Here is a 24,762-nt window from a genome sequence, read left to right on the forward strand (position 1 = left end):
GCCTTAGGTGCTCAGAGTCAGCAATACAGGATAATGGCCACAAGGGGGCGCAATTGCCTTAGGTGCTCAGAGACAGCAATACAGGATAATGGCCACAAGGGGGCGCAATTGTCTTAGGTGCTCAGAGACAGCAATACAGGATAATGGCCACAAGGGGGCGCAATTGCCTTAGGTGCTCAGAGACAGCAATACAGACTAATAGGCACTAGGGGGCGCGTTGGCGTTGCGGGCCGAGGGACAGCAATACAGGCTAATGGCCACAAGGGGGCGCAATTGTCTTAGGTGCTCAGAGACAGCAATACAGGATAATGGCCACAAGAGGGCGCAATTGCCTTAGGTGCTCAGAGACAGCAATACAGGATAATGGCCACAAGGGGGCGCAATTGCCTTAGGTGCTCAGAGACAGCAATACAGGATAATGGCCACAAGGGGGTGCAATTGCCTTAGGTGCTCAGAGACAGCAATACGGGATAATGGCCACAAGAGGGCGCAATTGCCTTAGGTGCTCAGAGACAGCAATACAGGATAATGGCCACAAGGGGGCGCAATTGCCTTAGGTGCTCAGAGACAGCAATACAGACTAATAGGCACGAGGGGGCGCGATGGAGTTCCGGACCGAGGGACAGCAATACAGGCTAACGGCCACAAGGGGACGCAATTGCCTTAGGTGCGCAGAGACAGCAATACAGGATAATGGCCACAAGGGGGCGCAATTGCCTTAGGTGCTCAGAGACAGCAATACAGGATAATGGGCACAAGGGGGCGCGTTGGCGTTGCGGGACTGAGGGACAGCAATACAGGCTAATGGCCACAAGGGGGCGCAATTGTCTTAGGTGCTCAGAGACAGCAATACAGGATAATGGCCACAAGAGGGCGCAATTGCCTTAGGTGCTCAGAGACAGCAATACAGGATAATGGCCACAAGGGGGCGCAATTGCCTTAGGTGCTCAGAGACAGCAATACGGACTAATAGGCACAAGGGGGCGCGTTGGCGTTGCGGGCCGAGGGACAGCAATACAGGCTAATGGCCACAAGGGGGCGCAATTGCCTTAGGTGCGCAGAGACAGCAATACAGGATACTGGCCACAAGGGGGCGCAATTGCCTTAGGTGCTCAGAGACAGCAATACAGACTAATGGGCACTAGGGGGCGCGTTGGCGTTGCGGGCCGAGGGACAGCAATACAGGCTAACGGCCACAAGGGGGCGCAATTGACTTAGGTGCGCAGAGACAGCAATACAGGATAATGGCCACAAGGGGGCGCAATTGCCTGAGGTGCTCAGAGACAGCAATACAGGATAATGGGCACAAGGGGGCGCGTTGGCGTTGCGGGCCGAGGGACAGCAATACAGGCTAATGGCCACAAGGGGGCGCAATTGCCTTAGGTGCTCAGAGACAGCAATACAGGATAATGGCCACAAGGGGGCGCAATTGCCTTAGGTGCTCAGAGACAGCAATACAGGATAATGGGCACAAGGGGGTGCGTTGGCGTTGCGGGCGGAGGGACAGCAATACAGGCTAACGGCCACAAGGGGGCGCAATTGCCTTAGGTGCGCAGAGACAGCAATACAGGATAATGGCCACAAGGGGGCGCAATTGCCTTAGGTGCTCAGAGACAGCAATACAGGATAATGGGCACAAGGGGGCGCAATTGTCTTAGGTGCTCAGAGACAGCAATACAGACTAATAGGCACTAGGGGGCGCGTTGGCGTTGCCGGCTGAGGGACAGCAATAGAGGCTAATGGCCACAAGGGGGCGCAATTGCCTTAGGTGCTCAGAGACAGCAATACAGACTAATAGGCACTAGGGGGCGCGTTGGCGTTGCGGGCCGAGGGACAGCAATACAGGCTAACGGCCACAAGGGGGCGCAATTGTCTAAGGTGCGCAGAGACAGCAATACAGACTAATAGGCACTAGGGGGCGCGATGGAGTTCCGGACCGAGGGACAGCAATACAGGCTAATGGCCACAAGGGGGCGCAATTGTCTTAGATGCTCAGAGACAGCAATACCGGATAATGGGCACAAGGGGGCGGACTTGCCTTAGGTGCTCCGAGACAGCAATACGGACTAATAGGCACTAGGGGGCGCGTTGGCTTTGCGGGCCGAGGGACAGCAATACAGGCTAATGGCCACAAGGGGGCGCAATTGCCTTAGGTGCTCAGAGTCAGCAATACAGGATAATGGCCACAAGGGGGCGCAATTGCCTTAGGTGCTCAGAGACAGCAATACAGGATAATGGCCACAAGGGGGCGCAATTGCCTTAGGTGCTCAGAGACAGCAATACAGGATAATGGGCACAAGGGGGCGCAATTGCCTTAGGTGCTCAGAGACAGCAATACAGGATAATGGCCACAAGGGGGCGCAATTGCCTTAGGTGCTCAGAGACAGCAATACAGACTAACGGGTAGGGGGGGGCGAAATGGTGCTGGGGGCTCAGTGATAGCAATCCAGACTAATAGGCACTAGGGGGCGGATTGGCGTTGCGGGCTGAGGGACAGCAATACAGTCTAAAGGGCACAAGGGGGCGGAATTGTCTTAGTGGCTCAGAGACAGCAATACAGACTAATAGGCACTAGGGGGCGCAATCGTGTTGCGCGCCGAGAAAGACCAATACAGCCTCATGGGCACAAGAGGGCGCAATGGTGTTGGGGGCTCAGAGACAGCAATCCAGGCTGCCCGACACTCACTAAGGGGTGTAGAATAGTGATAGAAATGTAGCCGTGTTAGTCTGGGGTAGCTGAAGCAAAACGCAGGACAATGTAGCACTTTAAAGACTAACAAGATGGTTTATTAGATGATGAGCTTTCGCGGGCCAGACCCACTTCCTCAGAGGTCTGGCCCAGGAAAGCTCATCACCTCATAAACCATCTTGATAGTCTTTAAAGTGCTACATTGTCCTGCATTTTGCTAAGGGGTGTAGAGAGGTGAAAATGGGTTAAGAGGTGTCTATATAGCTAGCACTAAGGGAACGAGCGGCAGGAGTGTGAAATGGAGGCGGAACGGTCCGTGGCTCTGAAACACTCTGACATTTGAGGGCCAAGGCTGTGGCCGTTGGCGAGGGAGTTTGTGGAAGAGAAGCCCGGTGGCATGCCATGCCATGTCCTGGCACTAGGGCTCAATGGCAGGCCTTGCACCGGTAGTTTTCTGCTGTATTTAATGCCGCCTGGCCGTGTGTGACCAAGGGCGGAATTTTGGGCGGGTAGGGGAGGCAGCAGCCGTGCGCTCCGGGAGGCGGCTTGCTCTTCATCCCGTACCCGCACGCTACGGGAGCGAGGGGAACGTAAGCAAGGAACGCAAGTGCTATCCCCTCGCTCCCTTAGCGTCTGGGCACGGGAGGAAAAGCAACCTGCGTCCGTCCCGCCGCCGCCCCCCCCGCCCGCCCGCCCGAAATCCCACCCTTGGCTAAATCCCTTAGCTAAATGACCATAAAAAAACCCAGGGACAAACGGCTTTCAGTGACACCGATGTAACTGCTCCAAATCAGAGGAGCTAGTTCAGATTCACACCAGTGTCTGAGGACAAAAAGTCAAGTTGAAAGGACTCCTGCGCTTTGATACGCGAGAACTGGCTCTTCCCTGCAGAGGAAGGCGTGGCTAGAGCACGAGACCTTCACGTGACCGAGAGAGGCGCGAGCAAAGGAGCCAATCAAAGAGAGGCGTCTGAAAGCAGCCAATCAGAGCCTCGCCGGGACATATAAAAGGAGCTGCAGCAGAGGTGAGCGCTATTTGCCGGTGGGGACTCCGAAGGTGAGGCTGCCGTCTGTGATGAGACTTGAGCGCTGCCGTTTTCGTTCCGCTGCTTCGTGAGTATTCCCCTCCCGTTGGGCCTGGAGTCTCCCCTTCGGCTGGGACCCTGCCCTGCATCCCTCACCCGCTCGGCCTAAAAACCCGTGCGCCTGGGGCCTGACTCTGCCTTGGGTGCCGTCCCACATGGGGGCGGCCGGGCCCGCGGCGTCCGGCCGCTTTTCCCCGGGGGCTGCGGGGCGGCCGGGCCCGCGGCGTCCGGCCGCTTTTCCCCGGGGGCTGCGGGGCGGCCGGGCCCGCGGCGTCCGGCCGCTTTTCCCCGGGGGCTGCGGGGCGGCCGGGCCCGCGGCGTCCGGCCGCTTTTCCCCGGGGGCTGCGGGGCGGCCGGGCCCGCGGCGTCCGGCCGCTTTTCCCCGGGGGCTGCGGGGCGGCCGGGCCCGCGGCGTCGGGCCGCTTTTCCCCGGGGGCTGCGGGGCGGCCGGGCCCGCGGCGTCGGGCCGCTTTTCCCCGGGGGCTGCGGGGCGGCCGGGCCCGCGGCGTCGGGCCGCTTTTCCCCGGGGGCTGCGGGGCGGCCGGGCCCGCGGCGTCGGGCCGCCTTTCCCCGGGGGCTGCGGGGCGGCCGGGCCCGCGGCGTCGGGCCGCCTTTCCCCGGGGGCTGCGGGGCGGCCGGGCCCGCGGCGTCGGGCCGCCTTTCCCCGGGGGCTGCGGGGCGGCCGGGCCCGCGGCGTCGGGCCGCCTTTCCCCGGGGGCTGCGGGGCGGCCGGGCCCGCGGCGTCGGGCCGCCTTTCCCCGGGGGCTGCGGGGCGGCCGGGCCCGCGGCGTCGGGCCGCCTTTCCCCGGGGGCTGCGGGGCGGCCGGGCCCGCGGCGTCGGGCCGCCTTTCCCCGGGGGCTGCGGGGCGGCCGGGCCCGCGGCGTCGGGCCGCCTTTCCCCGGGGGCTGCGGGGCGGCCGGGCCCGCGGCGTCGGGCCGCCTTTCCCCGGGGGCTGCGGGGCGGCCGGGCCCGCGGCGTCGGGCCGCCTTTCCCCGGGGGCTGCGGGGCGGCCGGGCCCGCGGCGTCGGGCCGCCTTTCCCCGGGGGCTGCGGGGCGGCCGGGCCCGCGGCGTCGGGCTGCTTTTCCCCGGGGGCTGCGGGGCCTCCTGAGCGCAAGGGTCGGAGGTGAGGGCGGATCCTATGTACGTTGCTCTTCACGGTACTGCTCTCTCTCTCTCTCTCCCCTCAGGGTGCTAGGTCCGGCGCTCATTGACTGGCGGGAGTGGAGCGGGGACTTTGCAACTGTACTACATTACAGCTAGGAAGCTCTGGACTTTAGTTTAAGGGGTGGTTGCTGTGCTTAGGGGGCACTAGGAGCAGCAACGTGCACTACGGGAGACTTCCCCTCTTTCGCTCTGTGCTGACTATTAACCAGGGTGGCCACCTCTTTTTTCCTCCTTCCTGCCCCACAATATCACTCTCTGCCTCTGTCTAGTGTGTGTTAGGCAACCTAACATTTTCTCCTTGACTCTCTGCTTGCTGACCTGTGCCTGGTATATTAGAAGTGTATGTCTCTCCTCATCCTCTCGCCTTTATCTCTATGCCTCATCTGTTGTATTCAGGAGACTTTGTTCAGTTTAGCTGCCGCTTCCTGCCTATGGAAGCTCTCCTGTCCCTTTGTGCAATCTACCTGCTCCTCCTTCTCCCTTCCGCTCTTGGCTCTCTTCCACCCTAGTGCCCTGTGAAAACTATAACAGCTCTTTTTCCCCCCTTTCACCTCTGCTGGCTTCGTTTCCCCATTAGCTTTATAAGTGCCCCTTTGTCTTCAGTCATTTGCCCCTACTGCCCATTGTGTAGCAAAGCCTTCCATTTCTCCATCTGGTGCCCCTAAAGCCTGTTCCTCGGGATAGCCACCCTTCCTCCCACTCCTGCCTCGGGGGGCGTCCATGAGGCGCATTACCGTCCTTTTCTCCACTTTCCTTTCAGCTGTACTTAGTCCTGGTGTTGAGGTAGTTTGAGCCCCTGTCTCCTCTCAGTTTTTAATGGCCCTTGTGGGCTATAGTTGCCTCTGCTCCCCTTTCACTGTCTGCTGTCCTTCCTGCCCTTTTTGCAAGAGAGCTGCCCCTTTCTTGCCCCCCCGTAGCGGCTATGAAATAAGGGCGTCCTTTTCCCGCTTGTTCTTCATTATTGAGCCTATCCTCCCTCGGTCCCCTTTCATCCTCTGCGTGCCCTGGTGGGCGTTAAAATGTGGGTTTTGCCTCCTTCTCGCCTCCTCAGTCCGCTGCCCCTACAGCCCGTTGACTCTGAGGAGGGGACAGGGCAGCTTTACTGCATAACGACGCCCCCTATGGCGTGGAGAGGGTAAACGGGGGTGAGGGGCGGGTCTCTGCACAGTGGACACTAGGAGCGGTAATGTAGTAGGAGGGCTCTTTGCCCTCTTGAACTCTCTGCTGCCCCTAGCGTCCATTAGCTTGTAAAGGGGGGGAAACGGGACAATGGGCCTCACCCCCTGTGCTGTCCCCTAGTGGCCGTTGGGAGGTATAACATGTCTTCCTTCCCTCTTTTGCTCTGAGTGAGGGTTGGTTATGGAGGCTAGGCCGCCCCTGTTTTCTGCCCTGAGTTGTGCCTCTTAGCCTTTCGATCTGCCTTTCCCGCCTTTTGACCCTCTTGCCCCTTTCCTCGACCTTTCCCTGTTGTCCTAGTGCCCGTTGTACTTGAACTGCCTTCTTTTTCCCCTTCTCCCTCTCTGCTCCCCATTGTGCGTGTTACGGCCACCCTCCTCAATTTGCTCCCTCTATTGCTGTTGTGTGGTATACAAGTGCTTTTGCTCGGAGCTGACTATTAACCGGGGTGGCCTACTCTTTTTTCCTCCTCCCCGCCCCGCTATTTCACACTCTGCCTCTGCCTAGTGCGTGTTAGGCAACCTAACCTTTTCTCCTTGACTGTCTGCTCTCCTGTGCCTCTTACGTTAGAAATGTGTCTCTCTCCTCCTCCCCCCCCTTTACCTCTATGCCTCATCTGTTGTATCCAGGAGACCTTGTTCAGTTTAGCTGCCGCTTCCTCCCTATAGAAGCTCTCCTTCCCCTTTGTGTGCTTTGTGCAATCTACCTGCTCCTCCTTCTCCCTTCCGCTCTTGGCTCTCTTCCACCCTAGTGCCCTGTGTAAACAATAACAGCTCTCTTCCCCCCTTTCACCTCTGCTGTGTTCGTTTCCCCATTAGCTTTATAAGTGCCCCTTTGTCTTCAGTCATTTGCCCCTACTGCCCATTGTGTAGTAAAGCCTTCCATTTTGCCATCTGGTGCCCCTAAAGCCTGTTCCTCAGGATAGCCACCCTTCCTTCCACTCCTGCCTCGGGGGCGTCCATGAGGCGCATAACCGTCCTTTTCTCCACTTTGCTTTCAGCTGTACTTAGTCGTGGTGTTGAGGTAGTTGGAGCCCCTGTCTCCTCTCAGTTTTTAATGGCCCTTGTGGGCTATAGTTGCCTCTGCTCCCCTTTCACTGTCTGCTGTCCTTCCTGCCCTTTTTGCAAGAGAGCTGCCCCTTTCTTGCCCCCGGTAGCGGCTATGAAATAAGGGCGTCCTTTTCCCGCTTGTTCTTCATTATTGAGCCTATCCTCCCTCGGTCCCCTTTCATCCTCTGCGTGCCCTGGTGGGCGTTAAAATGTGGGTTTTGCCTCCTTCTCGCCTCCTCAGTCCGCTGCCCCTACAGCCCGTTGACTCTGAGGAGGGGACAGGGCAGCTTTACTGCATAAGGACGCCCCCTATGGCGTGGAGAGGGTAAACGGGGGTGAGGGGCGGGTCCCTGCACAGTGACACTAGAAGGGGTAATGTAGTAAGGAGGGCTCTTTGCCCTCTTGAGCACTCTGCTGCCCCTAGCGTCCATTAGGTTGTAAAAGGAGGGCGTGGGGGGAAGGAACAATGGCCCTCAGCCCCTGTGCTGCCCCCTAGTGGCCGTTGGGAGGTAGAACATGTCTTCCCTCCCTCTTTTGCCATTTGTGAGGGTTGGTTATGGAGGCTAGGCGCCCCTGTTTTCTGCCCTGAGTTGTGCCTCTTAGCCTTTCGATCTGCCTTTCCCGCCTTTTGGCCCTCTTCTCCCTTTCCTCCTCCTCTCCCTGTTGTCCTAGTGCCCGTTGTACTTGGACTGCTTTCGTTCCCCTTCTCTCCTCCCCATTGTGCGTTACCTCCCCCTTCCTCAGTCTACCTGTAGTGTTGTTTTGTGGTATAGAAGTATCTACGCTCTGTGCTGGCTATTAACCGGGGTGGCCGCCTTTCCCTCTCTCCCACCATTTCACTCTCCATCTGCCTACTGCATGTTAGGTAATCTAGGCCTCCTCTCCTGTGCTTCAAAAGTTACGTGTGTCTTCTTCTCCTCCTCCCCCCCCCCCCCTTTCTATGCCTCCTCTGTTGTGTTCAGGAGACTTGGTTTAGTTCAGCCACCACTTTATTCCTGCTTTGAATTCTCTGCTGCCTCTCGTATTGCTTAGACTGTATAAGCGGTCCACCTCCGTCTCCTGCTGCTTCCCCCCAGTGGCCAATGTGAAGAATAGCCTTCTGGGGCTCTGCTCCCCATTGTGTCGGTTATGCAGGATAGGCACGCTTGTTCCTTCCCCTTCTTTTCTGCCCTCAGTGGTGCTCTTTAAGCTTTTTCTACCATCTTAGCCCAAGTGCTTATTGCGCAGTGTAGCTGACGCTTTTAATTTTACCGCTTGTGCCTAGTGTAATTGTGCTTAGTGTCCCCTTGCCCATATACCTTATAGCAGTGGTCTCCAACCTTTTTACACCCGAGATCGCTTTTTAAATCTCCAAACAGGCGAAGATCTACCAGCCTGCCCCTTCCTTGAAGCCCCGCCCTCTCTATTCCCCTCCTGTCCATCACTTGCTATCCCCAGCCCTTACTTACAGACTCTGATAAACAGTTTATTTTTAAATTATGCGATGTTTAAAATTAAAATCATGTGTTTATAGTTATGAAATAAATGTTTTTTATTCATGCTATTTAAATCTAAAATGAAGCATTTATAATTATACATTTTGTGGGGACAGAGTTCTGCGGCGGGGGGCAGGGAAGAGGACAGGGTTCTGCAGCAGGGGACAGAGTGCCAGTGGGGAAAGGTTTCTGCAGCTGGGGACAGGGTGTCAGTGGGGACAGGAATAGAGACAGATTTCTGTAGCTGGGAACAGGGGAGTGGGAACAGAATTCTGTGGCTGGGGAGCGGGGTGCCAGTGGAGGCAGAGAGTCCCCTGCTTCTGCCTCCTCTCAGGATTCCACCCCAGAGGGAAAGCAGCGTGTGCCTGCCCCGGGGCTGAACTCCTCTCTTCTCCCCCCCCCCGCCCGCCCGTGCAGGGAAACCCAGTGCGTGCCTGCCCCGGGGCTGACTCACCCCTCCTGTGTGGTGCAGGGAGCCAATGCTCCCTCCCGCAGTACACCCGGCAGAGCAGCTAGCGCTACTTCGGGAATCGCTGGAAGTGGTGCTAAGCTGCAGGACTTCTGTCCATCCCCGGGAAGCCTACACTACCTCCATTTTCACTTTAGGTAGGTAGTGGGGCTTCTCGGGGGTGGGAGGGAAATGGGGGCGGGGCGGACAGGATGCCTCGCTATCGACTGGTCGTGGCCTCACGATTGACCAGTCGATCACGATCGACCTGTTGGTGACCACAGCCTTATAGTGATTTTGTCTGTTTTAAGCTAGTTTTTTTCCTTCATCAGACTTCCTCTAATTGGTCAACATGATGCCTGATGATGGAATTGGCACACAAGCGCTGTGGATGAGAACAAAAGAATTACGGTAAGGCTTCCCTTTCCCTAGTGTTACCATTCCTTCCATGTGTGCTCTTTAGCAGGTATAAATGCCCCTTGAACATGAAAGCATCTGCTACCTATAGCTTCTGTGGCTGACAATATACGCACCCTTTCCTCTCCTTTGATTCTCTTACCCTATTTTCCATTGTGGAATATAACGGCTTCTTTCCCATTATGTGTTTTTGTTGGTCCTCACGCTCTTCCTCAGTGTAGCTGCCGCTTATTTGATTGACGGTCCTCTGCTGTTTGCTCCCCTTAGGAAGAATAAAGATCCCTTACCCACTTTTCTCTTGAAACCTCCTAGTCCCCATTACTTGTACTCAGATTTGCTACCCTTTCCCTCCTTTTCTCTCCCTGGTGTGTTCCGTATTCAATGTTAGGCAGATGATCCTTTCCCTCTCGGCTAATCCCTCATACCCCTCAATGGAGCCAATACCCCCTTCTCACCTTCTATACTTTGATCTGAGCTAGGGCGCATACCTTCCATTTAGATTCCCGCTATGACCTTTTAGGCCATTGAACTCACCCATAAATCCCTCCTGGGTCCTCGCCTGTCGGGCGCTTGCTTGCCTGTTTGGCTCGTCGCGGCTGTCTGTATTGCCCTTTCTTCAGCATGGCCTCCCCTAATTCCCCTGGGACCTTCTGCCTCCTGCAGTGGGTTTTACGCAGTAGAGCTGCCCTTTTTCCCCCCCTCAGTGTCAACGGGCAGTAGGGGCCGCGGACTGGGAGGGGGGGGGGAAAGGGCAGCTCTACTGCACGAGACCCAGTGTGGGATAGAGAAGGCGAAAGGGGAGTTTAGGGGCCAGGTGTGCTGCCTGACGGGGCAATAGAGGCGGCGGCAGTGTCCCATATTGCCTGACGGCCACTAGGCGCAGCAGTCTAGAGAGGGAGCCGCTTGGCGCCCCTTCGTCCCTGTTCTTGTCCCAGTCCCCTTTTGGGCTTCCCCACGCCCCTGTCCTCTGCTGCTCCGAGTGCCCGTTACGCCGTACAGGCTCCCCTTTGCCCGCTTCCCGTCTCGGCTCCAAGCTGGTGTTCCTTGGGCGGGGCCCGGGCCTCCTCTTGGCTGCCCTGCATCCATGCTCCTCCTAAGGGGTTGCTGTACGGTGTCGGTGCCCTTCCCTCTCCTGAGTCTCCTTAATGCTTCCTCCTTTCATACGGTAGAGCTGCCCCTTAGACGCTCTCTCCCTCTTCAGCACTGCTGCCTCGTTTTCCCCTGTGTGCATTATAGCTGCCCGAGTGGGCCTTGGTCTCTAGTGCCCCTTGTACAGGTGTGGGCCGTTTGGTCGCCGTCTGCTGCCCCTCTCCTGCTCTCCTCCCGCTATGGCCCTTTAGGCCGCTGACCTCACTCGTCCATCCCTCCTGGGTCCTCGCCTGTCCCCCCGCTGTTTGGGAGGCGATCCGCCGGGCCTCGCTGGCCCTTCCCCCCCCACTCGCTTCTGCCGCGCCCTAGTGGCCATTCTAAGGTATAGCGCTCCCCCTTCTCCTAGTCTCCTCCTAGTCAGGTGCCGCGTAGGTAAGAGACGGCCCTTTTCTCTTTGACACGCTTCTTCTGTCTGCAGTGCCCACGAGCTCCTAGAGCTGCACTGTCCCTGATTTTCAGCGTCTGTGGCCACCAGGGCAGCGTGTAGCACGCACTCCTTTTAGTCCTTTTCTGCCCCTTCCCTCTCTCCTTCCGCTCTGGCCCCAAGTGCCCAGCACATAGGTGGGCCTCCTTGCCCCCTTAGCCGCACAAACACCTCCTCTCCTCCCGCTATGTCCTTTTACGCCCTGGACCTCACCGGTGCCTCCTTGAGCCTCGGCTCTTCCTAGCATCTTGTGAGGCCGAGGAAGTGTCCTCTGCTGAGCCCTGGTGACCTTTCTGCAGTTTAACCTCCCCCGCTTTTTCCTATTGCGCGCCTCCCTCCCCCGGGCCGGTGCCCGTGATGCGGGTCGGACGCTTGCTTGCCCGTTTGGCTCGTCCCGGCTGTCTGTATTGCCCCTTCTTCAGCATGGCCGCCCCTAATTCCCCTGGGACCTTCTGCCTCCTGCAGTGGGTTTTACACGGTAGAGCTGCCCTTTTTCCCCTCCTCAGAGTCAACGGGCAGTAGGGGCCGCGGACTGGGAGGGGGGGGAAAAAGGGCAGATCTACTGCACGAGACCCAGTGTGGGATAGAGAAGGCGAAAGGGGAGTTTAAGGGCCAGGTGTGCTGCCTGACGGGGCAATAGAGGCGGCGGCAGTGTCCCATATTGCCTGACGGCCACTAGGCGCAGCAGTCTAGAGAGGGAGCCGCTTGGCGCCCCTTCGTCCCTGTTCTTGTCCCAGTCCCCTTTTGGGCTTCCCCACGCCCCTGTCCTCTGCTGCTCCGAGTGCCCGTTACGCCGTACAGGCTCCCCTTTGCCCGCTTCCCGTCTCGGCTCCAAGCTGGTGTTCCTTGGGCGGGGCCCGGGCCTCCTCTTGGCTGCCCTGCATCCATGCTCCTCCTAAGGGGTTGCTGTACGGTGTCGGTGCCCTTCCCTCTCCTGAGTCTCCTTAATGCTTCCTCCTTTCATACGGTAGAGCTGCCCCTTAGACGCTCTCTCCCTCTTCAGCACTGCTGCCTCGTTTTCCCCTGTGTGCATTATAGCTGCCCGAGTGGGCCTTGGTCTCTAGTGCCCCTTGTACAGGTGTGGGCCGTTTGGTCGCCGTCTGCTGCCCCTCTCCTGCTCTCCTCCCGCTATGGCCCTTTAGGCCGTTGACCTCACTCGTCCATCCCTCCTGGGTCCTCGCCTGTCCCCCCGCTGTTTGGGAGGCGATCCGCCGGGCCTCTCTGGCCCTTCCCCCCGCCCACTCCTGCCGCGCCCTAGTGGCCATTCTAAGGTATAGCGCTCCCCCTTCTCCTAGTCTCCTCCTAGTCAAGGTGCCTTTTGGTAACTGGGTTTGGTTCTTTAAAGGATTTGAAACTACAGACAGAGGAATACTCTTTTTAGGGTCAAACAAAGACTTTTTTATTTTTTCTATTTAAATCAATTTACTATTCTTGATTTTTTTTAAGACAATATAATATACAAAGAAAAAGTAAAAAAAAATAGTACAGTTAAAAAAAGCAAGAAATAAAAACTTCTCTTCCAGAGATGCCCTCCTGATTTACTTTTAAACAATTTATGGAGTTAACAAATATATAATATTTATGTTAAGAAAGATAGAAGCATTGCTTAGGTTCAGGAGATATTCTTTTGTTTATGTTTTTTCTGTCTTTGTGTTTTTCGTTGGAACTCACCACTGGTGTTCGTTCTTTTTTGGAGTTTATTTGTTCCCCTTTCGGAGCTTATGTACGGCAGCGAGATTCAGCGCCGGGGAGGGAGCTTTGGTTGATCAGACTTAGGATTTTGGATTCGCAACCCGTCCACTCTTGGTCTGTTTCAGCTAACTTTATATATCTTGTTTGGGTATTTTGGTACTCCTCCACTCGCTTGACAATTGCTGACATTAGATTTTTGTTGTCTTATTCTGGTTTTACAAAAACTTTCGTCTGCTCCTTTTGGGGTAATTAGCACTTTTGTTGCATACCTCTGTCTGAGTTATTTACTTCTTTAAAAGCGGCGGGGTTATTGTTGGTCATCTAATCAAATTTTGTTTTCATTTTTATCTCCTGTATCTCAGAATGCTGACTTGCTTTGACACTTACAATTAAACTAGTGCTCATTTGACATATTCTGGGTAGGCTTTAACACATCCTTTTGAGTCAAATGAGACACTTTAATTACAATAACTTTATTTCCCTCTGTGCTTGTGGATTTGCTATTTGCTCGTTTTCTATTTGTTTTATTTTCATAAATTTTATAGTTTGTTTTTGGGAAAAATTTTTACACATATAGAATATTCTTATTACAATTATTAATATTATTATTGTACAAATAATCTAAAACTCTTTTTTTGATATCAACATGGATAAAAAGTTTTAAACACTTGCTTTTTGTCGTCTTGTACTTTTTATACTTAATTGTTTTATCTAAATTATGTAATACGTTTACTATTGTTATGGGTGATTCGTTTACGTGTTTTACAGTTTGATTCTTGATTGCTAGCTTAATACATTTTCTAACTTTTAACAAAATGTTCTAATTTCGTTTCTTTACGTCTAGATTTATAACTTCTATTTTTTGTAAGTTTAGTTTTTGTATTGTGAAATGCTCTACTGGTAATATTACTTGGGTGTCTTGGAAAGTTTGTTTTGTTATGGCTTTCATTTCTTTTGTTAAAAATCGGATCTACGACACTATATTTTGTTCAGTAGTCTTATTGCTTTTTTTAGTGCAGTTGTAACTCATTTGTGTTAAGTTTTATAGTTTGTTTACATTACGAAAAGGTACGGTGACATTCATTTTAACTGGTATAACATAACATTTATTATGCATTATTTTTTTGCTTAACAATTGCTAAATTGAGTCACTACAGTGACAAACAATTAAATGGGTTTGGTTAGAGCTTATGTATTCTTTACATTTATTTGGTAACTAATTAATTTTACTCGTTAATGTGGACACAACTTTTTGTCTATTAAACAATGCTGGTTTACACATCTTGAACTTTTCTGAACTATTACATTAATGCTTAGGTGTAGAAACTATTCTTTTTCTTTATACTTCACTTGTTTCTTTATATCTTTCTTGTTGGTATAATTATTGCTTCTTATCTTATATTAATTCTATGGGATGTTATTTCATGACTGATTTGTGCTGTATCTGGTATTTTGACTAATGGTGCTTTTTTACTTATCCCTCTCTCATCTTTCTTAATTTTTTGCAATAATTTTTTTCTAAAACTACTACTACTACTACTACTGTACAAACTTATGCAATTTAGATTATTTAAATACATAGATATATTGTTACTTTATTCTTGTTTTATCGGCATTTGTATTAGATATGTTTACAGCTGTATTTACTTAATGTAATAATTTTGCCGTTTCAGCTTTTTCATGGTGACTATTATTTTTCTACTTAATGAATTAATTGCTAACAAATCTGGTTTTACATCCTCCTCCCATTGCTTTAATAATTTTTTTGGTTGCTTATATATCTTCTTTTCTTTTTTCGTGACTTTCATGTTGTGCAATTTATACTATGTTCTATTCTTTCTTTCTTTTTTATATGCTGGTTGCAATCTTATTATTACTCTTCCTGTTTTTGTTGGTTGTAAATTTGAGGGGGGTATTACAACTGTTAATGTTGGAAGGGTTGCATTACTATCTGATGTAGCTAAGGCTGTGGTTCCAGATAGTGGAATTGTTAACAAATGTGGTTTGGATCTATGGGTTGTGTGTTTCTGTTGGGTTGCTAATATTAAGCTATACGCCATATAATGGTGTTATGCTAAAGCTAAATAAACTTTGGTTTGGGGCTTGTATGCTTATCATTGTATGGGGGAGAGAGGGGGGAGTGTGCGCTTTCATATGATTTGTTTACTTAATTGTTCATGTTAGCTTTAATACTATACAAGCGGGACATATTCTAACTGGTATCATTTTGTTGAATTATAACTAGAGTTTGATTTACAGGCAGTCCCCGGGTTACGTACAAGATGGGGACTGTAGGTTTGTTCTTAAGTTGAATTTGTATGTAAGTCGGAACTGGTACATACTGTAGGGGGAAACTCTAGCCAAACATTTCTCCAGAGCTCAGTTTTATTCTCCCACACCTCACTTCCCTCAGTCCTTTATTCTCAAGCTGAGGTGTCTGCTGAGAAAAGCCGCTCCGCGTCTCCCTGGTCCGCTGGGGGGAAGCAGCGAGTGCGGGGTTGCCTCACCCCGTTTGTAAGTAGGGATCCGATGTAAGTCGGATCCATGTAACCCGGGGACTGCCTGTACTTCTTCTTTCCTAGTGGGGGTGGTATAGTTTATTTTACACACTTGCCACTGGGCTGGTTTGTTAGCTAATTTAGTTTGGGTGGTGGTGGTGTTTTTGACTTGGGTCTAGTTTTGTTGTAATGGATCATACTTACTATTTAAGCTGGTCTATCTTGCACTGTTAACGTGATTTTTAGTGATGATGAACAACTTGTAATATATAATCTTGTGGAACTGTTAATTTCATTCTTTACTACTTAGCTAATTATGGTGTGCTAATCTTTTTCTTGTTTTTGTTGTGATTACATAGGTGAATGGTAACTTTTTTGGTCTTTCTAATGCTACTCTTTTCTCTTTATTTTTCGTTGGCTATACAATCTATATTTTTTCTCTTTGCTTTATAGGAGGGCTTTTTTTAGTTTGGTTGCTGCTTGGGTTTTATATCTGGCTGTCGGCTTGTATGTTCATTTACATTTAATAAAACTGTATCTAATACTAGGTGTTAACCTTTAAAGGTGCTATTTTTAGTTGCTGTTTTAAGGTATCAGTTTTCTTTTCTGCTACTTTGTTGGATTGAGGATGGTATGGGAAATTTAAATGCTATGTTATGCCTTTTTCTATGGACTATTGTTCTAATTTTTTACTTCTAAATGGTGGGCTTCTATCTGATTGTATTATTTGTGGGCGTCTTTAAGCTGCTATTATTTTTTCTAAGGCTTTTAGTATGTGTTTTGCTTTTGGTTTTTTAAAAAGGAATTACTATAGTACTCTGATTTCTTAACTCTACCACAACTACTCGCTTTGGGTATTGTTTAGCACTCGGTAATGGTCTTATTATAAATCTGTTTGCTAATGGTTTCCTGGTTTATGATATTCTGGGTTATATGCTTTATTAGGCATATTTTAGCTGATTTATACGTTTAGTATTGTGACAAATTTTACAGGCTTTTATGTATTTTTTCATGTTCTTTTATTTTAATTCTTGATTCTCTTCCTGTATATATTGCTTTATCTATTCTCTTTCTTTTTGTGTCTTCAAAGTGGCTTGTGTATTCATGTAAGTATTTTATGAATGGATTTACTTCTTCTTTTTCTTTGTTTTTTTCTACTAACACTTTAAATTCTTGCAATTCTTTATCTAGTTGTTTGTGGTTAGTGTTGTATCTTTCTTTATGGCTAGGGATATGTTTTACTGATGTACCACTTACGTGATTTCTGATGATGGTCTATATTTCTCTCCACCCTGCATGTGTTTCAATGTCTGTGTTCTTTTTTAACAGTCTTTTTATACCATACATACTATCTATGCTTAATTTTTATGGTGACTTTCTTGTGTATGTTGTAATCTTATTCTAACTTTTTCTACTTCTGCTTCTTTTCTTTTAACACAATAAAGAACTTGTTTTCACATTTGGTACAGTAATATCTTGCTTTTGTTTTTCCCCCTTTCATGCTTTTATCTGTTAATATCTAGGGTGTTTCTGTTATTCTTGGTGTAGCTTTTGGGGCTTTAGGGCATTACATTTTTTCTTAGTTTAACATTTGACTAACTAGCTCGCTATAATACAGTTTTTCTTAAGTATTTGTCTGGCTTTCAAAGTTTGGTGGTATTATTTTTATGGTAAGCTATGCTAAAGCTGACACTTTTGGAGTGTGTAAAGTAAGACTTACACTTGTCATTAAAAAAGTACTTATCTTTTATTTTATTAAACTTATAATAGTTTTCTATATTCACTATAATGTTTTGGGGGTTTGTTAAATTGCAAAATCAATTTATCTACTTTTTCTTGTTTTTCTCTTTGTGTTACCCACTCTTCATTCTAGTTAATTTGTAATTCTCTTGGGGGTTTCTTAGGGTCTTACTTTTTTAATAGAGTGGGGTGTTACAAATTTTGGTTTAATTCTATTAAGGCTGCTTGGGCTTTTTCATTGTAGATAATTAAATCTTTCTTTCTTTCTTTTTAATAATTTCAATAAGGGTTTTATTTTATGTCTTAACTGTTGAATACTTGCTTCATTATAATTTACTATGCTTAAAACTTCTTGTAGCTGTTTGTGGGTTTTCGGAGGGTTATTTAACTACTTACTTACACCATTGGGGTAAGTTGTACTTATTGTTTTATTTTCTATCACTTGAATTCTTAGAAGGGAGTATTTACTTTGGGCTATAGTTACTTTTCTTTCGTTTATTTGCTATCTTTGAGTGGTTAAGTGTTCTATAGCTTCTTGTGTCTTGTCTCTTCTTAAAAGGTCATCTACATAGTATACTATTCGGGGATCTTGTTCTTAACTTTGTTGACTAAGGGTATACTTTATGGCATCTGTTGCTAATGTGCTGGTGAATTTTTATAACCTTGGGGGTAATGCGTTCCACCTATAGTATTTTCTTCTAATTGAAAAATTTAAGGTTCTTTTTTATAGGTATACTATAAAACATATCGTTTAAATCTATTAGTGCTCTTTATTTTAATTCTTCTTTTTCTTTTAAATATTGTTCTATAGTTGGTTTGTTTTGGGGGGGGGGGGTGGTAAAGGCAACTGGTTGTATTGCTTCATTTATTTTTCTATAATCTCTTTTCTCTTTTTTTCTTTTTTTTTTTTTGGTATTCTTTATGCTGGACTTTTATATTGGGTGTGTAATACTTGTTTAATTTATTAGTAACTCTTTTAATGACTGATTAATGGGTTCTTTTCTTTCTGCTTTTGTTGGTATACTATTCACCTTTTGTGACATGTAATTTTTCATTGGATATTTGTATTGATAATACTGTTTTTAAATTCTGTCGTATTGTTGGATTCTGTATTATTATATTTATGCTTAGTATATTCTTTTCTTTTAGTACTACTGTGGTTTTTGTTACATTCTGTTTTTGTTTTACTTTTATTACTTCTGGTTGATACATTTTATCTTCATTTAGTCTTGACGTTCATATTTTACGTTTTCTTTTTTAATGTGGTACTTTTGCTTCATTTATTATGGTTATTTGGGCTTTTGTATCTAATAACTATTTAAATTGTTCATAATTCTTGGTGTTCTAATTTAATACTTCAGCACTTATATAAATTCTATTATCTTTTTTTCTTGGATTGTTTCGGGGCTTCTGCTACTCGTTTTTTGATTTAGAGAATTTTTGTCTATTCCTGCTATCTTTTTTTTTTCTATTGCTGCTTGTTTCTGTTCTTGGGGCGTTATCTTTTTAAAATCTGGTTTACTGTATCTATTTCTTAACAGAAAACTAAATATGGCTTTTTCTTCTGTGTTTGGGTCTTTCCCCTTCTTCGGGGTTTGGAAATTTTCGCACGTTTTACGCGTGTCTCTCGGGGGATCGTATGTTGGTGCTGAGGTATGTTTGCGTACTACTTTTAAATCATTTATAGTTTCTAATATTCCCCAAACACTAGTCTTTGTTAGGGCTGTTGGCTACAATTTTAGGCTTTGGTTTCTTTCGTTCTCTTCTACTCTTTGCTATACTGTTTGTGGTGTTACTTTGTCTTCTTGTTATCAGACCTGGATCTTGTATATATTTAAATTGGTGAGGATCAGCTCTCTGTGCTGCTGTTAACTGTTTTTGGCTTTTTTCAACTAGTGCTAAAGTACACGGACCCCTTTAGTTGGATCTCATTTGTCGGCAGTTAAATATTTTCTTTTCTTTTTTTTAGCATATTTTATAAGGTCTTCTAGTACTTGTTAGTTGTTTGACTTGGCAATTTTAATATTTCTGGGCTACTTCTATTTCGGTACGGATCTGTCGCGTATCGGCTGTTCTTTCTAATATGTTTTGCAGTTTTTTCTAATTTGTTTCTTTAGATGGGGTTTTTTGTGTTACGTCTGGTAATAGTATTTTGCAATCTTTTAACTTTTATTTTGCTAGATCATTATTAGCTATTAAACATCTTAACTTTGAACATGTTACATGTAGGGTTATAGGTATGATTTTTTTCCCCTATTGCTAGAAGTGCTCTTATTTTGAGCATGTTTTTCTTCCCTTTCATCTTTATTACGATAGAACTAGTGGTTGAGAGGTTTTATACCTTCTGTTTTGTTTAACTTATCAAAAGGGCATCTTCTGCTCTTGTCAAATCCTGTTCGTGACGCCATTTTGGTAACTGGGTTTGGTTCTTTAAAGGATTTGAAACTACAGACAGAGGAATACTTTTTTTTTTTTAGGGTCAAACAGATTTTTTCTATTTACTTTATAATTAATTTTCTATTGAAATCAATTTACTATTTTTGATTTTTTAAGGCCATATAATATACAAAGAAAGTAGAAAAATAGTACAGTTAAAAAAAAAAAAAAAACCCCAAGAAATACTAACTTCTCTTACAGATATACACTCCTGATTTACTTTTAAACAATTTATGGAGTTAACAAATATATAATCTTTATGTTAAGAAAGATAGAAGCTTTGCTTAGATTCAGGAGATATTCTTTTCTTTGTTTTTTCTTTCCTTAGATTTTTTGTTGCAACTTACGACTGGTGTTCGTTCTTTTTTTAGAGTTTATTTGTTCCCCTTTCGGAGCTTATGTACGGCAGCGAGATTCAGCGCCAAAGAGGGAGCTTTAGTTGATTAAATTTAGTTTTTTAGATTCGCAACCCGTCCACTCTTAGTCTGTTTCAGCTAACTTGTTTTAGTATTTTTAGTACTCCTCCACTCGCTTGACAATTGCTGACATTAGATTTTTGTTGTCTTATTCTGCTTTTACAAAAACTTTCGTCTGCTCCTTTTGAGGTAATTAGCACATTTGTTGCATACTGCTGTCTGAGTTACTTACTCGTTTAAAAGCGGCGGGGTTATTGTTGGTCATCTAATCAAATTTTGTTTTCATTTTTATCTCCTGTATCTCACAATGCTGCCTCTCTTTGACAGTTACAATTAAACTAGTGCTCATTTGACATATTCCAAGTAAGCTTCAACACATCCTTTTCACAGTAGGCAAAAGAGACGGCCCTTTTCTCTTTGACACGCTTCTTCTGTCTGCAGTGCCCGCGAGCTCCTAGAGCTGCCCTGTCCCTGCTTTTCAGCGTCTGTGTCCACCAGGGCAGCATAGCACGCACTCCTTTTAGTCCTTTTCTGCCCCGGGTGCCCCTTCGCACTCTCTCCTTCCGCTCTGGCCCCAAGTGCCCAGCATATAGGTGGGCCTCTTTGCCCCCTTAGCCGCATAAACACCTCCTCTCCTCCCGCTATGGCCTTTTAGGCCCTGGACCTCACCCGTCCCTCCTTGAGCCTCGGCTCTCCCTAGCGTCTTGTGAGGCCGAGGAAGTGTCCTCTGCTGAGCCCTGGTGACCATTCCGCAGTTTGGCCTCCCCTTTTTCCTATTGCGCGCCCCCCCCCCCCCCCCTCCGGGGCCGGTACCCGTGATGCGGGTCGGGCGCTTGCTTGCCCGCTCGGCGCGTCCCGGCTGTCTGTATTGCCCCCTTCTTCAGCGTGGCCGCCCCTAATTCCCCTGGGACCTTCTGCCTCCTGCAGTGGCCTTTACGCGGTAGAGCTGCCCTTTTTCCCCTCCTCAGAGTCAACGGGCAGTAGGGGCCGCGGACTGGGAGGGGGGGGGGAAAGGGCAGCTCTACTGCACGAGACCCAGTGTGGGATAGAGAAGGCGAAAGGGGAGTTTAGGGGCCAGGTGTGCTGCATGACGGGGCAATAGAGGCGGCGGCGGCAGTGTCCGTGTTGCCTGACGGCCACTAGGGAGCCGCTTGGCGCCCTCTAGTCCCTTTTCTGGACCCAGTCCCCTTTTGGCTTCCCCATGCCCCTGTCCTCTGCTGCTCCGAGTGCCCGTTACGCCGTACAGGCTCCCCTTTGCCCGCTTCCCTTCTCGGCTCCAAGCTGCTGTTCCTTGGGCGTGGCCCGGGCCTCCTCTTGGCTGCCCTGCATCCATGCTCCTCCTAAGGGGTGCTGTACGGTGTCGGTGCCCTTCCCTCTCCTGAGTCTCCTTAATGCTTCCTCCTTTCATACGGTAGGGCTGCCCCTTAGACACTCTCTCCCTCTTCAGTACTGCTGCCTGGCTTTCCCCTCAGGCCCTGTGTGCATTATAGCTGCCCGCGTGGGCCTTGCCTGTCGCCTTGGCCCCTAGTGCCCGTTGTACAGGTGTGGCCGTTGGGTTGCCCTCTGCTGCCCCTTAGGCTGGGCAGCGGCCCCTTTCCTGCTCTCCTCCCGCTATGGCCCTTTAGACCGTTGACCTCACCCGTCCATCCCTCCTGGCTCCTCGCCTGTCCCCGCTGTTTGGGAGGCGAACCACCGGGCCTCGCTGGCCCTTCCCCCCCACTCGCTTCTGCCGCGCCCTAGTGGCCATTCTAAGGTATAGCGCCCCCCTTCTCCCGTGTCCCCTTTCCCCCAGTTGCCACCAGGGCAGGATAGCACGCACTCCTTTTAGTACTTTTCTTACCTAGGTGCCCGTTCCCTCTCTCCTTCCACTCTGGCCCCTAGTGCCCGGCATAGAGGTCTGCTTAGTAGGCAGCAGGGTAGCACCATCATGCCATTTTTGAAGGGTTTTTTTTTTTTGGTCTCTCGTGCTCTTTTCCCCTGTACTTTTCTTCCTTCCTTTTCTCCCTACTCTAATGGGTCATGATAGTGTGTCAGGTGCCCTTCCTTCTCCTCAGTCTCCTAAGGGTTAAGTTCTTAGCACATGTTTTCAGCCCAGTGCCCCATTACTAGATTTTAAAGGGAGCAGCCAGATAACTGCTGCGTCCACAGGGGGTTGTGTACGTAGGAGCCGATGTGAGGTGTGAAATGAAAGCTTATGTTCTAATGATTCTGTGTGTGTGGTTCATGTACTTTTATGATGTCTATATGTTGAATTATGGATATGGACTTTGTGCTGATACTGGCCTGAAGTGCCTTTTTATAGGGACGGATGTCCAGTCAATGACTCTGGTAATTAGCAATGGCTCTCAAGGTGCCCAATACACACTTGCAGAATGTGTCTGGGACCGTCAAGCCAGCCAATATCATAGCTTGTGACATGAGACTAAGGGATAGGTCACTTGGCCATGTCACCTGCTCCAGCTTGGAAGATACCAGGGGAGAATATAAAACGCCATGAGGTGGACTGCATCTTGCCTTCAAATCTGCTACTGATTCCAGATGCAGCCTTGCCAGGAACAGCGAGACTGGAAGACTTGTTGGCCCATCCTGACATAGGATGTAAACCAGAGACTTTTAAGATAGCAGTTTGTGACATGTCTGCCTGGAGCCTGCATTGAGAATTTGGTGATTCAATGCATGTAATGTATTCTCCTTAACAACCTTACTCTCGTGCTTTTCTTTCTTTTATTAATAAACCTTTAGGTTTTAGATTCTGAAGGATTGGCTCAGCGTGATCTTGTGGGTAAGATCCGAAGTATAAACTGACCGGGGATTTGTGGATGGTTCTTTGGGACTGGAAAGACCTGTTTGGGGTAGGTGAGATTTGGTTCTATCACCCCCTCACCTGTGTGCAGACTTGGGGCTGATTGTGGCGCACGGAGAGTTGGGGTGTCAGAGGGGTTTTGCTCTTGAGGTTTCCTGCTGTGGTTGGATTGGCAGCTGAAGTGCTCTGCCTGACTGGTATATGACCTGTTTGCAAATAGTCTCCAGTCTGGGGCTGTAATGAGCCGCCCTGGGTTTTGAGCAATTCGCCCTCAGTGGATGCCCTCAGCAGTGCCCAGACCCGGCCTGGTCCATCACGCCCATTGAGTATTTTAGGAACCGCTTTATCCTCTGCAGTCTAGTCCCAAATGTGACCGTTTGCATTCCGTAATAGGTCTTAAGTAATGTTGCCATTGGCTTTTGCTTGTTGCCTGAGGAGGAGACAAAGGCCGTATGTTCCTTCAGAATACCCAGTGTAACACGTGAAAGCAAGGCCAGTTTTTTAAGTCTGTCTTCATATAGGTACTGTTGTATAGATTTTCTGCCTTGTTGTTTGTCTGCACTCTTTCTAGTTTGTGATCGTCTTCAATGAAACGTAGTTCCAGAAACTGGATGCCATATTGAAATGGACGCCTGATTGCTGAGGACTGGAATAGAAGAATTATGGTAAGTCTCCCACTATTCACTGCGTACGTCTTCTGCCATTAGTGCTTTTTAGGAGATATAGCTGCCCCCTTCTGCTACTCCCGGTTCCCCGATAAAAGATATAACCTCCTCTTTTCCCTATTGATTGTAATGTGTCCTAATGCCAACAGGAGCTGGAGCTGTCCCCCTACTCCTTGTGCCCGTTTTTGAATATGGCCTCTCCCTCTCTCTTTTCATTGTGGGATCCTTCCTCTTCAGTAGGAAGCCTTGCCATCTAACATTTCGCTGTTGGTTCTGTTTCCACATACACACACACACACACAGCTGTTCTGGACTTAGCATCTTGACTCACAAAGGTACTTAGACACAAACTCAGGAGTTGAAGTGTGAATCTGAATTCAGGTGTCTAAATTCCAGTTTTACTCTGCCACTGAACCTTATAGGCACCTAAGTTGACTTGGCGCCTGAGCTTTCAGAGTAGATGTTCCCCGCAAGCCTATCTTTCTGATTCCTCACAGATGATAGATCACCTCACTAGCACTCCAGATGCCTATTGCCCATCAAAACCCCAATGGAAAACAGGAGTTCACCTGCCAATTGCACATGTGGGGGCCCATCTGAAAAGTTGGTTCCTAGGCCGTTTTGCATTCATAATCTGGGCAGCGAAGACTGTATCACCATCGGCTTTACAAGCCAGGGGTCAGTGCTCTCCCCAAACTGAGAGTTTAAGGTTCAGTTCTCCCCTTTGCCTGGTTCTCAGGCTAGTGTCATTCTGAGGCGGTGTCTACACTAAAATTAAGTTCAATGGCTGTGGACATACCCAGTCACTGTGTCGGTGCAGTACATCCTCACTAGCAGTGCTAGCATTGATGCAGAGCGCAGTGCACCGTGTGACAAAGGACATTTGTCCCAGGTTTTGTCACCGTGCCTGTGACCTGCACAGCACAGGCAGATACATGACCCTGGTCGCCCTGGCAACCACAATCCAAGGGCCCTCACCAGCCTTGTTAATGTTAGTGAGTGTGATATGTTCTTACTGTTTTCCTTTAATCCTAGATAATGGGCCCAGGACCCAAGGATCATCACGCCAGCTTGAGGCGGCATCGTCCTCCTGTATACGCATCATAACTTTTTTAGACAAAAGTTGCCATTGAATTGTCTGGCTTTTTTTGTTTGGTTTACTTAGCTTGTTAGGAATAACTACCTGTATTACTGATAAGAAGTTTAATTGGCGATGGGCGGAGTTGCTGTGTAACCTTCATAGTAGATTGGCTTATGTGCTCATTTGGTCTTGCTGCTAGAACCTATGGAATTGCTTGCCCTCCGTCCGCCGCGCCCCTCCTCCCCGATATAATGTATTGTAATGTTTTGCTTAACCAGTGTGTTCCAGCTTAACCCCTGGTTCTCGCTCGACCAGTGCTGTGTGTAATAAATCCTCCGACTTGTTTTCACCACA

The 24,762-nt window shown here is 48.7% G+C and overlaps 1 long non-coding RNA gene across 1 annotated transcript; it reads left to right on the forward strand.

Moving 5' to 3' along the window:
- Nucleotides 1-3,739: 3,739 nt before the first annotated feature.
- LOC142827906 (uncharacterized) lies at nt 3,740-24,762 on the forward strand. Its single transcript, XR_012902708.2, has 5 exons — nt 3,740-3,801; nt 9,420-9,498; nt 22,602-22,711; nt 23,234-23,327; nt 24,363-24,762. It is a non-coding gene; the product is annotated as an uncharacterized LOC142827906 (long non-coding RNA).

The sequence above is a fragment of the Pelodiscus sinensis genome, chromosome 3 (assembly GCF_052426305.1).
Source record: "Pelodiscus sinensis isolate ZL-2025 chromosome 3, ASM5242630v1, whole genome shotgun sequence".
In the NCBI taxonomy this organism is placed as follows: Eukaryota; Metazoa; Chordata; order Testudines; family Trionychidae; genus Pelodiscus; species Pelodiscus sinensis.